General features: G+C 40.6%; 1 pseudogene; it reads left to right on the forward strand.

Moving 5' to 3' along the window:
• Positions 1-15,013: 15,013 nt before the first annotated feature.
• Positions 15,014-15,623, forward strand: LOC122540553 (large ribosomal subunit protein uL23 pseudogene; annotated as a pseudogene).
• The last annotated feature ends 2,738 nt before the right edge of the window (positions 15,624-18,361 follow it).

Raw genomic sequence — 18,361 nt, forward strand, 5'->3', positions numbered from 1 at the left:
TAATCAAAAGCTTGCTTTGAATTTTAAGGAATGTATTGAAGAAGGAATGGTAAGTTAAAGAGGGAAGAAAACGAAGAGGAAATCCCATTGTTTAGGGGCGTAGCTGCTAAAGCTGCCAGCAGAGAAGCATTTAAAATCAAGGGATGCTTAAGGAGCCAAAGTTGCTGAGGTACAATTCTTAAGGGGTAAAAAGGCCAGGGCTGAAAGGGATTGCAGTAATAGGGAAGGGTGAGATGTTGAAGGGATTTGAAAACGAGGATGAGAATTCTAAAATCAAGGTGTTACCTACCTGTGCTGAATTAAATCAGTGAGATGCATAAGTGTAATATTCATGGGCTATGGCATAGCAAGTTCTGGTGATGCAGTAACAGCATCCTGACCTTTAAGTCAGGAGGACAGAGTTCAAGTTCCATCTGTTTTAGAAGTGCATAATAACATCTTTGAACAAGCATAAGCAGTCCTAGTGATGGGGCACAAATGTGGTAGGAAGTTCAATTTAGAGTGAATGTAACACCAAGATTGCAAACAGTCTGGCTCAGCCTCAGACTGTTGGCAGAAGGAGGGTCACAAAGGAACAGATTTACAGATGAGGACTTAATATTTTTGTTAACCCAACATTCAGCTGGAGGAAATTTCTGTTCACATAGTCAGCACATAAATAGTCTAATGATTAGAGAAGGTAACAATATCAATAAAAGTAAATGATAGCTAGAGGCATGCAAAATTGTGCACATGTGGAAACTGATGATGCATTTTCAGATGACGTTACCGATGACCAGCAGATTGCTGAGGAACATATGGCAAACTACGCAAAATAAGGAAGAAAAGCCTATTGAGGAGATTGCTTACCTATAACTGGAGAGGTAATAATGAAGTTCAAGTTTCACCTTGACGTGTTTTAGCACACAGTCAACACTTACACTTTTGGGTAAGAAGTTGAAAATAACAGTCTGTGAATTCCACCTAAAATATCTACAAATAATCTTGTTACAGGTTAGGAACACAAACAGTGATTTACATTTATATTGCTTCTTTATTATATAATAAATCTCTCAGTCTGCACAAATGAAAATTGAAAGGAAAATGGATCTTTGGCCATAGGGTAAAAAATTAGCTGAAGTAACTTTGTATTTGTTTGTTTTTTGGAAGCAAATAATAATGCTGACTGAGAGAAAGATATTGATGACCTATGAGCAGGAAATAGAACTAAATCAAATATCGTGAGAAGAAAAACTGACTTAAGTCACCAATTGAGGAGATATTGTCATGCCACACCCCCAAAATCCTCAGAATGCTGGAAATGAATCAGAAATTATTTCATGTGTGTGAAATAATGGCAAGATAATAACTTTCTCTATGATCTTCCTTAATTTTTTATTGGTGTTGAATCTTTGCATGGTAAAGTTTAGTAAGTGACAAACATTATTCTTTGTGAGTGGGAGTTGAGTGATTCTTTCTCACTTTGGTTTCACAATTCATTGGTTTTTATATAGTGAGTTTAACTTAGTAAAATATCTGAAGATGCTTCAGGGGAGCTTTATCAAACACTGAACCACAGAGCATATGTTAGGACAGGAAACGAGGTATCACAGAATGGTTATAGCACAGAAAAAGGCCATTTGGCATACTGTGTCCATGCTTGCACTCTGAAGGAGCAGTTTACCTCATGCCATTTGCCCTGTAGCTCTGCACTTACTTCCTTCTCATGCAATACAGGTAGGCTTGATGGAATATTTCAGATGATCTCTCTGTTATAGGAATGATAAGAGAGGGTTCAGAAGAGATTTGCCAGAATGTTGCCAGGAATGGAGGGTTATATGGATAGGCTGGGACATTTTTCACAAGAGCACAAGAGATTGAGAAGTGACCTTATTGAGATTTATAAAATCATGAGGGGTTTAGATAAGTTGAATGGTGGATATCTGTTCCCTAGGGAGGGATTTCAAGACCACGAGACATATTTTTAAGGTGAGAGGAGAAAGATTTTAAAATGGCATGAGGGGCATTTTTTTTACGCTGAGTGGTTTATGTGTGGAATGAACCTCCAGAGGAAATGGTGGATGTGGGTACAGTTACAAGATTCAAAAGACATTTAGATAAGTACATGAATAAGAAATGTTTGGAGAGGTATGGGCCAAAGTGCAGGCAGGTGGGAATAGTTTAGTTTGGGATTTTGTTTGGCATGGACTGGTTGGACTGAAGGGTCCATTTCTGTACTGTGTGACTCTATGACAGAACATTCCCAAAAATAGTCTCACAGAGAATTCCTGACTAAAATTAATGAGAAAAAAATAGATTTAAAGAACTGATAAATAAAGTAACTGATTCAGTTTGATAAACGTTAAGAGGCTGGACCACTTGAATCAGAAATCTGTCAGACAATAGGAAACAAATGGTTATTATAATGGTAATGTTAGCAAAAGAAATTAAACTCTTCTCCCTTATCCCAGTTCAGTTTATATACAACTCCACGTTACAATTTTTTTGAAAAAGTAGGTGATTTAAGTGCAAAGGATGTCGATGGCTTCTTTTCAATCTTAATTTCAGATGAGAAGTTAAACTGAGGTGCTCTCCGTCTCTTCTAGTGGGAGTAAAAAAGTCTGTAGCTGCAGTTGTCCCAATTTCCTAGCTTCCATTCTATCCTTAAAAAATAGCTATTTGTGATGTCTTACAGGACACAAATTGACTGCCACATTTACTTGCGTACTTCAAAAGATTCTAATTGGATGAAAAGGGTTTTGAACATGAGGATGCATGTTCTTCTTTCTCCTTTCTTAATCCCAGTCCAACTTGGTTCTTTTCTTACGGGTTTAACCAATATTACAAAGTTCTTATTTCACAGGTATTAATTATATCCTGAATTTACCTTCACCACACTTCATCTGCAGTTCAACTAAACTATTCCTTGAAATTCTGCCCCCTTATCATTTTGAGAATAATGTAATAACTGAAGGCATACAGCTAAAGGGAATATAAAGAGTTTTTGTTCACCTTCAATCTCATAGCAATATGTTATATCAAATATGGCATTCTTCCTGAGATCCCAAGGAATTCTATGGACTAGATTAGAGAGAATACATAAGTAGCAGAAGACATTTTTGATTTAATAATAGGTAAAACTGCATTGATGTATTCTCATTATCTGTCGAGACTGAATATGATGATGCTCTGAGTGCACCAGAAACCTTGTATGTGTCACATTCACTACTGATAAATAAAATGATGTTTGAAATGTGTTTTTTCAAACCTCAATAAAACTCTCAGTTCATTTTTGTTATAAAATAATTAAACTTGAGATTTGTTTTAAGGATTAATCAGGCATAAATTGTAGGGCTATTACAGTTGACAACTTTTATACAATGTCTTGAAGGGAAAGTCAAATACAATTTTTCTTAGCTCACTGTCAAACCAGAAATGTAGCAAAGCCAAGCACAGCAAGCAAGAATTATTTTAAAATGAATGAAAGGAGTTTTGCACAAAACAAAATGAGAACTACCAGAAATTATGGTCACTGGGTTTGTGGAGTCACACGCCTACTCATTGCTGTTCATCCTTTCAAAAGTAACAGTACATTTTCTACAGTAGGAAAGCATAAAGACAGCTACCTTGACTTCAAGACAAAAAAAATTATGAATGAGTTGGGAAATGTGGCAATAATAATGAGGCTATCTGGCATTTTAATTTCAACAATATTTAAATTGCAAACCCTTTAATATCTGAAGAAGCCCATGAGCAGGAAGCATAAGGTTTCCAAATATTTACAATATACATCAAGTACCAAAATGAAATCCATAGAAAATCTTCCAGTACTTGAAATCTATTCGTCATATCAATTACAACTAAAACTAATTAGGGCGTGTTATTTCATTTTTGGAGTAAGATGGCTCTTGGATATTTCCTTTCTGCTTTTCAACAATATCAAGTGACCACACTTCAAAATTATTTCATTAGCTATAAAGCACTTGGAGATCCTGAATCCATGAAAGGCACCATGTAAATGCAAGTTTCAAAGAAAGATGGAATTTTATTTGCACAGCATCTTTCATAGCTTCAAGATGTCCCAAAGCACTTCACAGCCAATGGAATACTTTAGAAGTGTAGTCAGCTTTAAGGTAGGAGGTAATGAAAGTCAAACTTGGGTGTTCCAAATGGACTGGGATTTAATCTGTGGAGAAGGCAAGAAGAAAATGCATGACTATTGTCTCCCTTAGCCTGCAACATTCTTCTTATTCATATTAATCTTGTTGTTGCTGTCAGGTTCCTCCTAAACTTAACATACAAATGGAAAACAAGGAATAAAGGAGAAACTAACCCAATACAATGCCTTATCAAATCTCCACAACATCCTGAGTGATTCGGAAAAAAATTAATTGCCCTTGAAGTGCAATTACTCTTATTATGGGCAAACAATTATACACAGCAGGTTCCCACAGGTATCTGAGGTGAATGTATGATTGTTCTGCTTTTCAGTGCTGTTGGTTCAGGGAGGAATGTTGTCACACAAGGAGAGCTTCCTACTTGTATTGAGTTAAGTGTAATGGGATAATTAACATCCATCTGAACAGTTAAGCTTAACATATAAGTTGAAAATGGCATCACTAACAATGCTGCAGTCCTTCAAAAGCATATTGTATTCTAATATTTGGAGTAGGGCTTAGGATCACAATCATTTGATTCAGAGGAGAGTGCCTCAAATAAGAAGATACAAAGCATGCTGTACAGCATGGTTTTCCTTCTCCCAATACCCTCAGTACATCAAAGTCAATGCTCAAAAGACCATCTTCTCCTTCAGCTCATCATTTTCCAGAACTTCACTGGTTTCCCTTCAACAAAGTGTCCTTTAAAACGTTTAGAATGTCTGTGGGACTTTTAAATTCTGGCTCTGCTGTCAAGAAATCACTATTTGTTGATTTACCTGATCTTCTCATCTTGATGGACTGGGTCACAATGTGTTTGATTATTGACTCAAGCTTCTAAATAAAACATTCAAAATTCATCATTGCCTTCAATGTGATAGCTCAGCCTTCAGTTAACTGAGTAAAGAGGTTCCTCTTTAGTTCTTCCTCAAGGGGTTCCAAAGATTGGATATTGGACTCAAAAAGTTAACTCCCTTTCTCTCCTCACAGATGCTGCCTTATCCCCAGCATGTTCTGTTTATCTTTCAGATATCCAGCATCTGCAGTACCTGGATTTTACTTGAGGACCAGGATTTTGCAGAATCCCCACAGTGTGGAAACAGGCCCTTCACTCCAACAAGTCCACACCGTCCCTCCGGAAAGTATTCCACCCAAACCTATTTCCCATTACTCTACATTTACCCCTGACTAATGCACCCAACCTACACATCCCTGAACACTGTGGGCAAATTTAAGCATGGCCAATTCACCTCACCTGCACATCTTTGGATTGTGGAAGGAAGCCAGAGCACCTGGAGGAAGCCCACACAGACACGGGCAGAATGTGCAAACTCCACACAGACCGTCGCCTGAGGCTGGAATCAAACCTGGGCCCCTGGTGTTGTGAGGCCAGGGTTTACAAAGCAGTACTGAATGCCACACTCCTCCTTGCTTCAAAGACTTGGATAACCTCCAGCAGACATCTCAAAGTACTGGAGAAGTAGCACTAGTAAGACCTTTGCAAAAATCTCCAAATCTGGTGGCAAGAAAGACTGTCCAACAATAGCATCTTCTCCAAGTCAAAATACCCAATATTGAAGTGTTGTTCAGTCAAAAGCTCCATCAGATGAGGCATGTCACTCTTATGTCTGACAACAGACTGCCAGAGGAATTGCTGTACTTGGAATGCAGGAGACTTGAGCAGAACAACAAAAACATTTTAGGAATGTCCTCAAAATGTCTCAAGAGAATTAAACATTCCCTTGGGAGACCCTGGCTTACAATCAATTGAACTGGAAAAAGCTCATTCAGGAAGGTAACCCACACATCAACCAATTTCATTAGAAACATGCAGATGTAAAATCAAGGTATTAGAGAGAGCCCATATACCTCCAAATACTTCACTTCCTCAATCCTTCAAGCTATGCATGCCCCATGCATGCAGATCACACATTGGATTCTTCAGCCATTTCAGAACCCATGCAACCATAGTGGAAGAAAGTTATCTTACACCTTGAGGGACTGCCCAAGATAAGAAATACAGAAAATATATAGTCAAGATTACAGCCTACAAAGAGAAGGACCTACGTCAATCATGTTTTAGCTTTCTACATTTTCTGGCGAGCTTACAAATCCATCATAAGGATTATCAGGATGACTACGCCTCAAAATGTAGACTGTAATACCCACATTGGAGTCATGTTCTATATTCTAATATTCCATGTTTTAGAATCTATATTCCAAGTTCCATATTCAGCCAGCTTGTAAAATTGCCCCACAGTTTTAAATTAACACCAGAAACCAAATATTTAAACCAATTTATGTCAATGAACTTTTAATTTTATTTAATTTCAATTTTATTGCATTTAATTTGGTAAACCTCTGGCCCATTTCTGTGGTGTAAATTATTTGCAATTCTATATAAATAGAGCCTTTGTCACTTGTGTTAATTTGTATCGAGTAAATATTTTAAAATTATGATGGCATTTACGAGGAGCAAGACATTCCTTAATTCTGCAGTTTCCACAGAATTATAGGGTTTACAGCACCAAAACAGACCATTCAGGCCCAGTGTACTCTATAATCCACATAAGCCTCCTTCAACTCTAATTTGCCCTTCCACCCCTCCTCCAATATATTTTTAATCCCTTCTCACTCCTTTATTAATAAGCATCCTCTATATGCATCACTTATGTTATTAACCATTCATGGGATGTGGGCTTTTGTCACTTCATGTTGCCAGCGTATTCTGTGTTCTAACTATCTAACAGTGTTGCACATTTTAAAAAAAAGTAAACTATTTCCTGATTTGTCAATGCTACCTTAAATTCATGCCCCCATGTTCTAGACTTATTGAACACAAAGTGGAAACAGTTTGTCTATCCTTTCAAAACTTTTCACCATCTTAAAGACCATCATCAAAGCTCAGGATTCTCTTTCCCAGACAGGATAGCTCAATCTTTAGTGACAGACTCTTAATTCTGCCAGCAAGATTGTAAATCTTTTCTGCAGGGCTTTAATATCAATTCTGTAGTACAAAGACCAGACCAGTGAAAAATAGAGTGCATGTGGTCTAACCAAGAATCTATAAAGATTTAAAAGTATCTCCCTACTTGTGTATGCTATTCCTCTTTGGTTGTATTCTTTATGGACTTACCAGCTACAGTTGCCACTTTTATGGAGTTATGCACCTGATTTCCCAGATCTCTTTGTTCCTTTATTAGTTTTTAGCCAGCTGAGGTGCAAGTGGTTTCCTTATCCATCCAAACAAATTAAACTGCTTCATAATTCATTTTATTGATTTTCAATTCCCATTTATCTTCTGACTGTATTAGATGGTGTCTTCCTCTTCATTGGTCTCCATTCCCCAAGTTTCAAGAAAGAAAAGACTTGCCTTGATATAGCACCCAACACGATGTACGGATGCCTCAAAATGTTAATCTGATAAACATCCATATATAAAAGAGTCAAAGTCATAGTCATATAGCATGGAAACAGAACCTTTGGACCAACTTGTCCATGCTGACCAGACTTCTTAAACTGAATTAGTCTCCTTTGCCAGTGTTTGACCCATATCCGTCTTAAACCTTTCCTATCTGTGTACCTGTGCATATGCCTTGTAAATGTTGTAACTGTACTCAGCTCTACCACTTCCTCTGGCAGTTCATTCTATACACTCACTACCCTCTATGCGAAAAAGTTGCCCCTCAAGTCCCTTTTAAATCTTTCCCCTCTCACCTTAAACCTATGTCCTCTAGTTTTGGACTCCCCTACCCTGAGTAAAAGGTCTTGGCTCTTCACCTTATGCACAAAAGGACAACACAGACAATTCAGAGACCTGTCCGACCAACCACTCACAGCACAGATAAAGCCATCCGAGTATGAGGGATGAACTTTAACCACAGAGATGCGGACAAAAAAGACTTCCTAGCAGCACTTGAATCAACCCTGAAAGACAACGGATTTACGTAAAAATTCAGCAGACCATCAGACAGACAGTAGCACCAACACTAAGCAGGAAGAAAAAAGGCAACGCCCTCAACACATAGGAAAGGAAAGTCCTAGAAGGACTCAGAAAAGACAGAAATATAGTAATCCTACTGGCAGACAAAGGGTGCATGACCGTCATCCGAAACAGAACACATTGAAAAGGTGAACTCACTACTCACAGATACTGACACCTACCATCAGATGGTGATAGACCCGACTCTACAACTGGAAATTGTATCACAGCAGCACTGAAGAAACTCCACAAATGAGACGAAATTAACAAAACAGATCTCCAAAGAACGAAACCTGATGGATCACATCCCGCTTCTATGGATTACCTAAGGTACACAAATCAGGCCCCCCCCCCCCCCCCTCAGACCCATAGTCTCACTTCCTGGCACACTGACATACAGCCGAGCAAAAGAACTTCACTGTAAACTGAAATACCTAGAAGACTCATGCCACTTCATCCACTCCACTCAAGAATTCTTGAACATCAAAGACACCAAGATAGAAGAGGATGAAGTCATGGTTTCCTTCGACATAACAGCTCTCTTCACATCAATTAACATCAGTCTGGCCAAAGAATCACTACTAGATGGATGAAGGACATAAACAGGAGACAGCACCAACTCTATCAGCAAGGAAAGCATCCTCAAACTAGTGCCTCACTACCCACTTTAACTTCGATGACAAGAACTTCAAACAAATCAATGGGACACCCATGGGATCACCAATATCAGGATTCTTAGGAGAACCAGTAATGCAGAGACTCAAACGAACAGCCCTCTCCATGATTCAACCCAAGCTTTGGGTCCACTATGTGGATGACACCTTTATCATCACGAAACGGAACAAATTAGAGGAAACCTACAATGATTAACAACACCCTTGCTGACATAAATTTCACCAAAGAGGAAGAGAACAACAGCAGACTCCCTTTCCTAAATGTCACAGTGGAACGAACAGTTAGTGGGGAACTGCAGACCAGTGTCTACAGGAGAACAATACACACAGACCAGATACGTAACTGCAGGAGCAATCATTCCAACACCCATAAATGGAGCTGCATCAGGACATTATTTAAATGGGCCACAACACACTGCAGCACTCAGGAATTATGAGCAGCAGAAGAAAAATATTTATACAGTGTATTCAACTACAATGAGTACCTGATAAACACAGTCCGCTGATTCTTAAACAACAAACCCAAACAAGAAGACAACACGCCCAGACTACATACATTAAAAACATCTCAGAAATGACTACCAGACTACTCCGACTCCTTGACGTCACAGTAACCCACAAACCCATCAACATACTGAAACAGCTACTGATGAACCTAAAGGACCCTGTACTAACAACCAGCAATAGAAATGTCATTTACAAAATACCCTGCAACAAACACTACACTGGACTGACAGAAAACCAGTTACCAGGATACACAAACACAAACTAGCCACCAAAAGACATGAGGAGAAAGTGAGGTCTGCAGATGCTGGAGATCAGAGCTGAAAATGTGTTGCTGGAAAAGCACAGCAAGTCAGGCAGCATCCAGGGAACAGGAGAATCGACGTTTCAGGCATAAGCCCTTCTTCCTGAAGAAGGGCTTATGCCCAAAACGTCGATTCTCCTGTTCCCTGGATGCTGCCTGACCTGCTGCGCTTTTCCAGCAACACATTTTCAGCACCAAAAGACATGACCCACTATCACTAGTATCCATACACACAGACAAAGAAGGACACCACTTCGACTAAGACAAGACATCCATCCTAGGACAGGCTAAACAGAGACACGCACAGAAATTCCTAGAGGCATTCAAACCGGAACTCCATCAATAAACACATCAATTTGGACCCCATTTACCAACCGCTGAGAAGAAGAACCAGAATTGATATCATCCACATGAACAGACCACACACTTAAATAGGACGTGGGTCAGAACACCAGCGCTTCACAGAGGCTCACTGATGATGTTACCTCGCATGGTGACAAAACACCTGAAAACAAACCTACCAACTCACTGAGCAAGCTTTAAACCTGAACGTCAACCTGAGCTACAATCTTCTCAAAAATCACATTCACCTTATCGATGCCCTTTATGATTTTATAAACCTCGATGTAACCCAGGCTCCTATGCTACAGGGAAGAAAGTCAAATCCTCCAGTCTTGGTAACATGGTTGTAAATCTTTTTTACATCCTTTCCAATTTAATAATACCCTTGTGAAGGAAGAAGCAGCCACTGGCCTGTCTTCCTCATGGGTTTATTCATAGGACCCTTCACAGAAGTACTTTTTGCAATCTCTATAACTATTTTTAATCAATCTATTCAGAGACATGTCATAACACAACTACAGGACCACTACATTATGAATCCAGACCTTTTAGCCTAGAGGTAGAGACACTACCTTCACAACCCAATCTTACTCTGTTCTGCAACAACTGTCCTTAAACACAGTATGCACATATCCACACTCACTTGAAGGGCTGTTGTGTCACAGTAATAGTGTCCCCATCTCTGAACGAGGAGGCCTTGCTTCAAGTCCCAACAGGTCCAGTGATGTATAATAATATCCCTGTCAGGTTGGCTGGAAAATCTTTACATAATTAATGTAGATTCTGCATCATTACCATGATGTTGTACAGCTGATGAAATGTTTTATCTGTACTATAGGGAAGAAAGAAGCACCAAGATCTGAAAAACAAGATAATGACCAGGCATTTTCATGTTATTGGAGAGAGCAGTCAAGGCCTTGAATAGCATCTCATCTAAAATATGGCACCTGTGATGGTGCAGCAGTCCCTAGTACTACATGGAACTCAGGCAAATTATATGAAAGTATTGATTTTTCCAGTCACAGAGTCATAGAGCTGTACAGCATGGAAACAGATCCTTCCATCCAACTTGTCCATGCCGACCAGATATCCTAAATTAATATAGACCATTGCCAGCATTTGGCCCATTTCCCTCTAAATGCTTCCTCTTCATATACCCATCCAGACTCCTTTCCAATAGTTTAATTGTACCAGCTTCCACCACTTCTTCAGGCATCTTATTCCATACATGTATCACCCTCTGTGTGAAAATGTTGCCCGGTAAGTCCCCTTTTAAATTTTTCCCCTCTCACCTTAAACTTACCTCTAGTTCTGAACTCGTCACCCTGGCTATTCACCCTATCCATGCTCCTCACGATTTTATCTCTATAAGGTCATCCCTCAGCTTTCGACACTCGAGGGAAAATAGCCTCAAGCTATTCAGCATCTCCACACAGCTCAGAGCCTCCAATTCTTATAAATCTTCTCTGAACTCTTTCAAGTTTCACAACATCCTTCCTACAGAAGGGAGACCAGAATGGAATACAGTACTCCAGTACAGCCACAACATGACCTCCCAACTCCTATACTCAATACACTGAGCAATAAAGGCAAACATATCAAACACCTCTTCACTGTACTGTGTACCTGCAACTGTACTTTCAAGGAACTACGAATGTGCACACCAAGGACCTTACCATTAAGTGTATAGGTTCTGCCCTGATTTGACTTTCCAAAATGCAGCACCTCACATTTATCTAAATTAAACTCCAACTGCCACTTCTTAGCCCATTGGCCCATCTGATCAAGATCCAAATAAAAACATTTTTGGCTTTATGACTTTGGACTGTTGCCTGAGGAGAGTGCCACTCCTTTGGGTATGACATGCAGGAGTGTGGGAAAGGGCATTAGTGCCATCACAGCCAAGATTGATCCCATTATCAACCCACATTCACAATCAATGGGAACCATGTCCAAATTTTTTTTGTCACTCATGATGAAGCTACTAATAGCTGTTGACATGATTGAAATTAGTACGAAACCAAGAAATAAATTTGGGCTTTTTACAGTCTTTCTCGTTTAATATCACCCCATTGCCATTACCATGATGAATTTTATCACTAGATGCACACCAAATGTTTGTATCATTGAATGATGGACTGCACATTGTTGGAAGTGGTGGAAAAACAGAGACAGGAGGAAGGGTGAATTGATAATCCACAGGGGTTAAGGTTGGCTCTACTTTACTGGTTGACTCTGCCAACTTGGTTTAGGCCTCTCCTACCACAGATCAAACCCCAACAGCTGCAGGATGCAGCTCTTAAATGGTTATTATTGGGCTGCTAAACGGGTTCAATTGGCTCATTAGCAGGCAGACAGGAAACCTCCCAATGCGTCTACCTCCATTATAAAATTGCAATAGTATAGGTAAGTAGGCACAGGGGATGACAGTCATAATCTGTCAGTGGGGGAGCCGAAACATCCAACCCATTGTGTGTAATAGATCAGAGTTAGAATATGACTTGATGGTATTCGCATAGTAGAGAGTTCACATGCATCAACACATTTTTCTTCAAAATGGCAACGCATTATCTTATCATCCTGACTCTCGACAGATTTAACTAGCCAGCACACAAAGGCAGTGTGCAGGTGAGAACTGTGGATAAAATTGGAACATGCTACCACACAGGTAGCGGAATCAGCTAAAAGGATGCAGATGACTGTGATTGCACTCCCAATGTAATTATTTCAGGTGAACAAAATACCCTCAAATCGAGGCAAAAAGTAACAAAACATGTTTAAAGCTTATTTTTAAGCCAACAACAAGTAAAGTGATTGATCAGTCCCATGTAACCAATACAAGGGAAAAACACACTTGACCTCATCCTTACCAATCTGACAGCTGCTGATGCAAAGTCCATGTCGGAGTGGCATGGTGGCTCAGTGGTTAGTACTGCTGCCTCACAGCGCCAGGAACCTGGGTTCATTCTGGCCTGGGCGACTATCTGTGTAGAGTTTGCACATTCTCCCCTTGTCTGCATGGGGTTTCCACTGGGTGTTCCAGTTTCCTCCCACAGTCCAAAGATGTTCAGATTTGGTGAATTGGCCATGCTAAATTGCCCATAGTGTTCAGGGATGTGTAGGCTAGGTGCGTTAGTCAGGAGAAATGTAGAGTAATAGGGTAGGGGAATGGGTCATTGTGGGATACTCTTTGGAGGTTTGGTGTGGATTTGTTGGGCCAAATGGCCTGTTTCCACACTGTAGGGATTCTATGACAGTCTTGATAAAAGTCACCACCGCACAATGCTTGTGGAGATGAATTCCCGCTTTCACTTTGGGAATGCACTCCATTGTGAGCTAAATTGGACAGACTTCGAACAGATCTAGAAACTCAAGACACAACATCCATGATACACTGGGAACCATCAGCAGCAGCAGAAGAATTGTACTCCAGCAAAATCTGCAACCTCATGGCTGGCATATCCCCCACTCAACCATTACGTTCAAGCAAGGAAATCAATCTGGTTCAAGGAAGAGTGCAGGAGGGCATACCAGGTGCAGAACCAGGCATTCCTAAAAATGAGGTGTCAATCTGATTAAGCTATGAAACAGGATGCCTGCATGTTAAACAGCATAAGCAGCAAGTGATGGACAGAGTTAAGTGATTCCACAATCAACAGATCACACAGTTAAGCTCTGCAGTCCTATCATATCCAATTGTGAATGATGCTGGAGGAGAAGGTTCCACAAATATCCTCATCCTCAATGATGGAAGAGACAACAGAAGTGTGCACAGGATAAGGTGAAGCATTCACAGCAATCTTCAGCCAGAAATGCTGAGTAGATGATCCATTTCAGTCTCTTGCAGTAGTCCCCAGCATCACAGATGTCAGTCTTCAGCCAACTCAATTTATTCCATGTGATATCAAGAAATGGTTGGAGGTGCTGGATACAGTAAAGACTATGGATTTTGACAATATTCCAGCAATGGTACTGAAAACTTGTGCTCCAGAACTTGTGTTCTCCTAGCCAAGCTCTTCCAGTTACAACACCCTAAAATGTGAAAATTGCCCAGCTATGTCCCGTACACAAAATGCAGGACAAATCCAACCATTTATTGCTCCATCAGTATCCTCTTGATTTTCAGCAAAGTAATGGAAGGTGTCATCAATAGAGCTATCAACCAGTACCTGCTCAGCAATTACCTGCTCATTGATGCCAAGTTTGAATTCTGCCAGGGCCACTCAACTCCTGACTTCATTACAGATTTGATTCAGACATGAACACAAGAGGTGGGGTGTGAGTGACAGCCCTTGACATCAAGGCAGCATTCAACAAGTGTGCATCAAGACGCCCTAGCAAAACTGGAAACGTTGGGTATCAGAGGCAAACGCTCTGTTGGTTGAAGACATACCTGGCACATAGGGAGATGGTTGTGGTCACAGGAAGCCAGTCATTTCAGCTATGGATATCTCTGCAGGAATTCCTCAGGATGGTATCCTAACTTCATCAATGACCTTCCCTCCAATATAAGGTCAGAGGTGGAATGTTCACCGATGATTGCACAATGTTCAGCACCATTTGTGACTCCTCAGACACTGAAGCAGTCCATGATCAATTGCAACAAGATCTGTACAACATCCAGCCTTGGGCTGACTAGTGGCATGTAACATGCATGCCACACAAATGCCAGGCAATGACCATCTCCAATTTTAAGCAATCTAACCACTGCCCCTTGGTATTCAATGGTGTTACCATCACTGAATCCCCATCCATCAGCTTCCTGGGGGTTAGCATTGATCTGAAACTCAAGGAGACTCACCATATAAATACAGTGGCTACAAGAACAGGTGAAAGTCTTGGAAAGGAAAGCAAAGCAAGGAACTCAGCTTCTGACTCTCTAAAGATTCTCCATCATCTACATTGCCCAAGTCAGGAGTGTGATGGAATATTCCCCAATTGCCAGGATGAGTGCAGCTCCAACAACACTCAAGAAGTTTGATGCCATCCAGGAGAAAGCAGCTCGTTGGATTAGCACGCATCCACAAACATCCACTTCCTCCATCACTGATGCACAGCAGCAGCAGTGTGCGCTATTCACAAGATGCACTCAGAAATTCACCAAAGATGATTAGAGATCTCCTTCCAAACTCACGACCATTTCCATCTAGAAGGACAAGGGCAGCAGATGTTCTTGAAGGTTTTGAAAAAGCCATATATAAAATGCAAGCTTTTTTTTAAAGATGGCAAAGAAGGAAACTGTTCCTGTCAAAACTGTGGCTAAATCCAAGGCCTTGAAAGAAAAGAAAGCCATTTTGAAGGGAATTCATAGTCACAGGCAGAAGAAAATTAGGACAACACCTACCTTCAAGAGAACAAAGACACCCAGGCTGAGAAGCAAACCAAAGTATCTGAGAAAACGTTCTCGCAGGAAGATGAAATTGGACCATTATGCTATCATTAAGTTCACTCTGACCACTGAGTCCGCTATGAAGAAAATTGAGGACAACAATATTTTGCTTTTCATTGTTGACATCAAGGCTAGGAAACACCAGATCAAACAGGCTGTCAAGAAATTATATGATATTGATGTAGCTAAAGTCAACACTCTTATGACGCCCGATAGTGAAAAGCAAGCATATGTCTGACTGGCTTAAGGCTACGATGTGTTAGATGTTGCAAATAAGATTGGTATAATTTAACTTGGCTTCATGAGGAACTGTATAAATATGTCAATGAAATTTTAACAACAAAAAAATGTTTAAATACTAGCTATCGCATTAAAATAATATTGGGAAAATATAAGAAAAAGTAATAGTTCATTGATAGTTCTTTCTCCCTAGGAACCCAGTGTGCATCTGCAAAGCTCATCAGAGATCTTGCACATGCTTCACTGTCCTATTGCAAGTCTCACCGCATTAAGAATTTACAATGACAAAGATAATAAAAGTGAAATAGTACCGCCTATATTTCTTCCTTGCTTTCTAACTTCAGTTTCTCCCTGGTAACAGGAAGTCAAGGATATAAATGTACAAGGGGGAGATGGCCTAGTTGTATATTCGCTAGGCTATTAACCCAGAGACACAGCTCATATTCTGGGGACCCTGGAAAAAAAAATCTGGTTCACTAATTCCCTAAGGGGAAGGAAGCTGCCACCTTTTCCTGGTCTGATCTACATGTGACCACAAACTCACAGCAAGGTGTTTGATTCTTAACTCCCCTTTGGGCAATTTGAGATGGGCAATACACACTGATCTAGCCAACAATGCACACATTCTGTAAATAAATGAAAAAAATGCCTTCTTCTTGACCTCATATGGAGTATCCAGACCTTGAGGTTAAGCCAGGGAAATATAGGAACTTATTTAGCAGCTAAGCATTCGAACTATGCAAATGATATGTGGGAATATGAGATGTGATGCAAAGAAGATTCAAGGGGAATTAGACAGGCTGGGTGAGTGCCAAGAGCATGGTGGATAGAATATAACGTAATTAATTGTGAGGTTATCACTGTGGCAAAAGGAAAGATGGTGCAGAGTATTTTTATGATCGGAAAGCGTTAATATCCAAAGCGAACTAGATTTCATTGTTGAAAAATTACTGAAAGCTAACATTCAGGTACAGCAAGAAATGCAAAAAGCAAATAGCATGTTAGTCTTTATCCTAAATCCTTGTAATCCACAAGGAATGGGGCACAGACCTCCCACCAATAAAACAAAAACATGGATAGCACCATAATAGGTGAGCACTTTGGGGACAGTGACCACAATTCAGTGACTTTTACTCTAGTGATGGAGAGGGATAAGTGTGCACTGCAGGGCAAGAGTTATAGCTGGGGGCAGGGAAATTATGATGCGGTGAGGCACGACTTAGGATGCGTGGCTTGGAAAAGTAGGCTTCAAGGCATGGGCACAATTGATATGTGGAGCTTGTTCAAGGAGCAACTATTGAGTGTCCTTGATAAGTATGTACCTGTCAGGCAGGGAGGAAAGGGTCATGTGAGGGAGCCGTGGTTTAATAAGGAATTGGAATCCCTTGTTAAACGGAAGGCGTGAAGGTTCAATTGGGGCGATTGAGAGTTATAAGGTAGCCAGGAAGGATCTGAAGAGAGAGCTAAAAGCAGCAAGGAGGGGACATGAAAAGTCCTTAGTTGGTAGGATTAGGGAAAACCCTAAGGCTTTCTATAGGTATGTCAGGAATAAAAGAATGACTAGGGTAGGAATAGGTCCAGTCAAGGATAGTAGTGGGAAGTTGCATGTGGAGGCTGAAGAGATTGGGGAGACACTGAATAAATACTTTTCGTCAGTATTCACTCAGGAACAGGACATTGTTGCCGATGTGAATACTGAGTCACAATTAATTAGAATGGACGGCTTTGAGGTATGTAGGGAAGAGGTGTTAGAAATTCTGGGAAGGGTGAAAATAGATAAGTCCCCTGGGCCTGATGGCATTTATGCTAGGATTCTCTGGGAAGCAAGGGAGGAGATTGCAGAGCCATTGGCCTTGATTTTTATGTCCTCGTTGTCTACAGGAATAGTGCCAGAAGACTGGAGGATAGCAAATGTGGTTCCCTTGTTCAAGAAGGGGAGTAGGGATAACCCTAGTAACCCTAGTAACTACAGTCTCACTTCTGTTGTGGGCAAAGTCTTAGAGAGAATTGTAAGGGATAGGATTTATGAACATCTGGATAGGAATAATGTGATCAAGGATAGTCAGCATGGTTTTATGAAGGGCAGGTCGTGCCTCACAAACCTTATTGAATTCTTTGAGTACGTGACTAAGGAGGTAGACAAGGGTAAAGCAGTAGATGTGGTGTATATGGATTTTAGTAAGGCGTTTGATAAGGTTCCCCATGGTAGGCTATTGCAAAAAAATACGGAGGTATGGCATTGAGGGTGAGTTAGAGGTTTGGATTAGGAATTGGCTGGCTGGAAGAAGACAGAGGGTAGTAGTTGATGGTAAAGGTTCAACTTGGAGTGCAGTTACTAGCGGTGTTCCGCAAGGATCTGTTTTGGGACCATTGCTGTTTGTCATTTTTATAAATGACCTGGAGGAGGGGCTAGAAGGTTGGGTGAGCAAGTTTGCGGATGATACGAAAGTCGGTGGAGTTGTTGACAGTGAGGAAGGATGTGTCAGGTTACAGCGGGATATAGATAAGTTGCAGAGCTGGGCAAAAAGGTGGCAAATGGAGTTCAATGTGGGTAAGTGTGAGGTGATTCACTTTGGTAAGAGTAACAAAAAGATGGGGTACGAGGCTAATGGTCAGATACTTGGTAGTGTGGATGAGCAGAGGGATCTTGGTGTCCATGTACACGGATCTCTGAAAGTTGCCACCCAGGTAAATAGTGCGGTGAAGAAGGCATATGGCATACTGGCTTTTATTGGTAGAGGAATTGAGTTCCGGAGCCCTGAGGTCATGTTGCAGTTGTATAGGACTCTG

This window comes from Chiloscyllium plagiosum, unplaced genomic scaffold (assembly GCF_037043375.1).
Source record: "Chiloscyllium plagiosum isolate Xiang-an unplaced genomic scaffold, Cpla_swu_hap1 HiC_scaffold_29, whole genome shotgun sequence".
Taxonomy (NCBI): Eukaryota; Metazoa; Chordata; class Chondrichthyes; order Orectolobiformes; family Hemiscylliidae; genus Chiloscyllium; species Chiloscyllium plagiosum.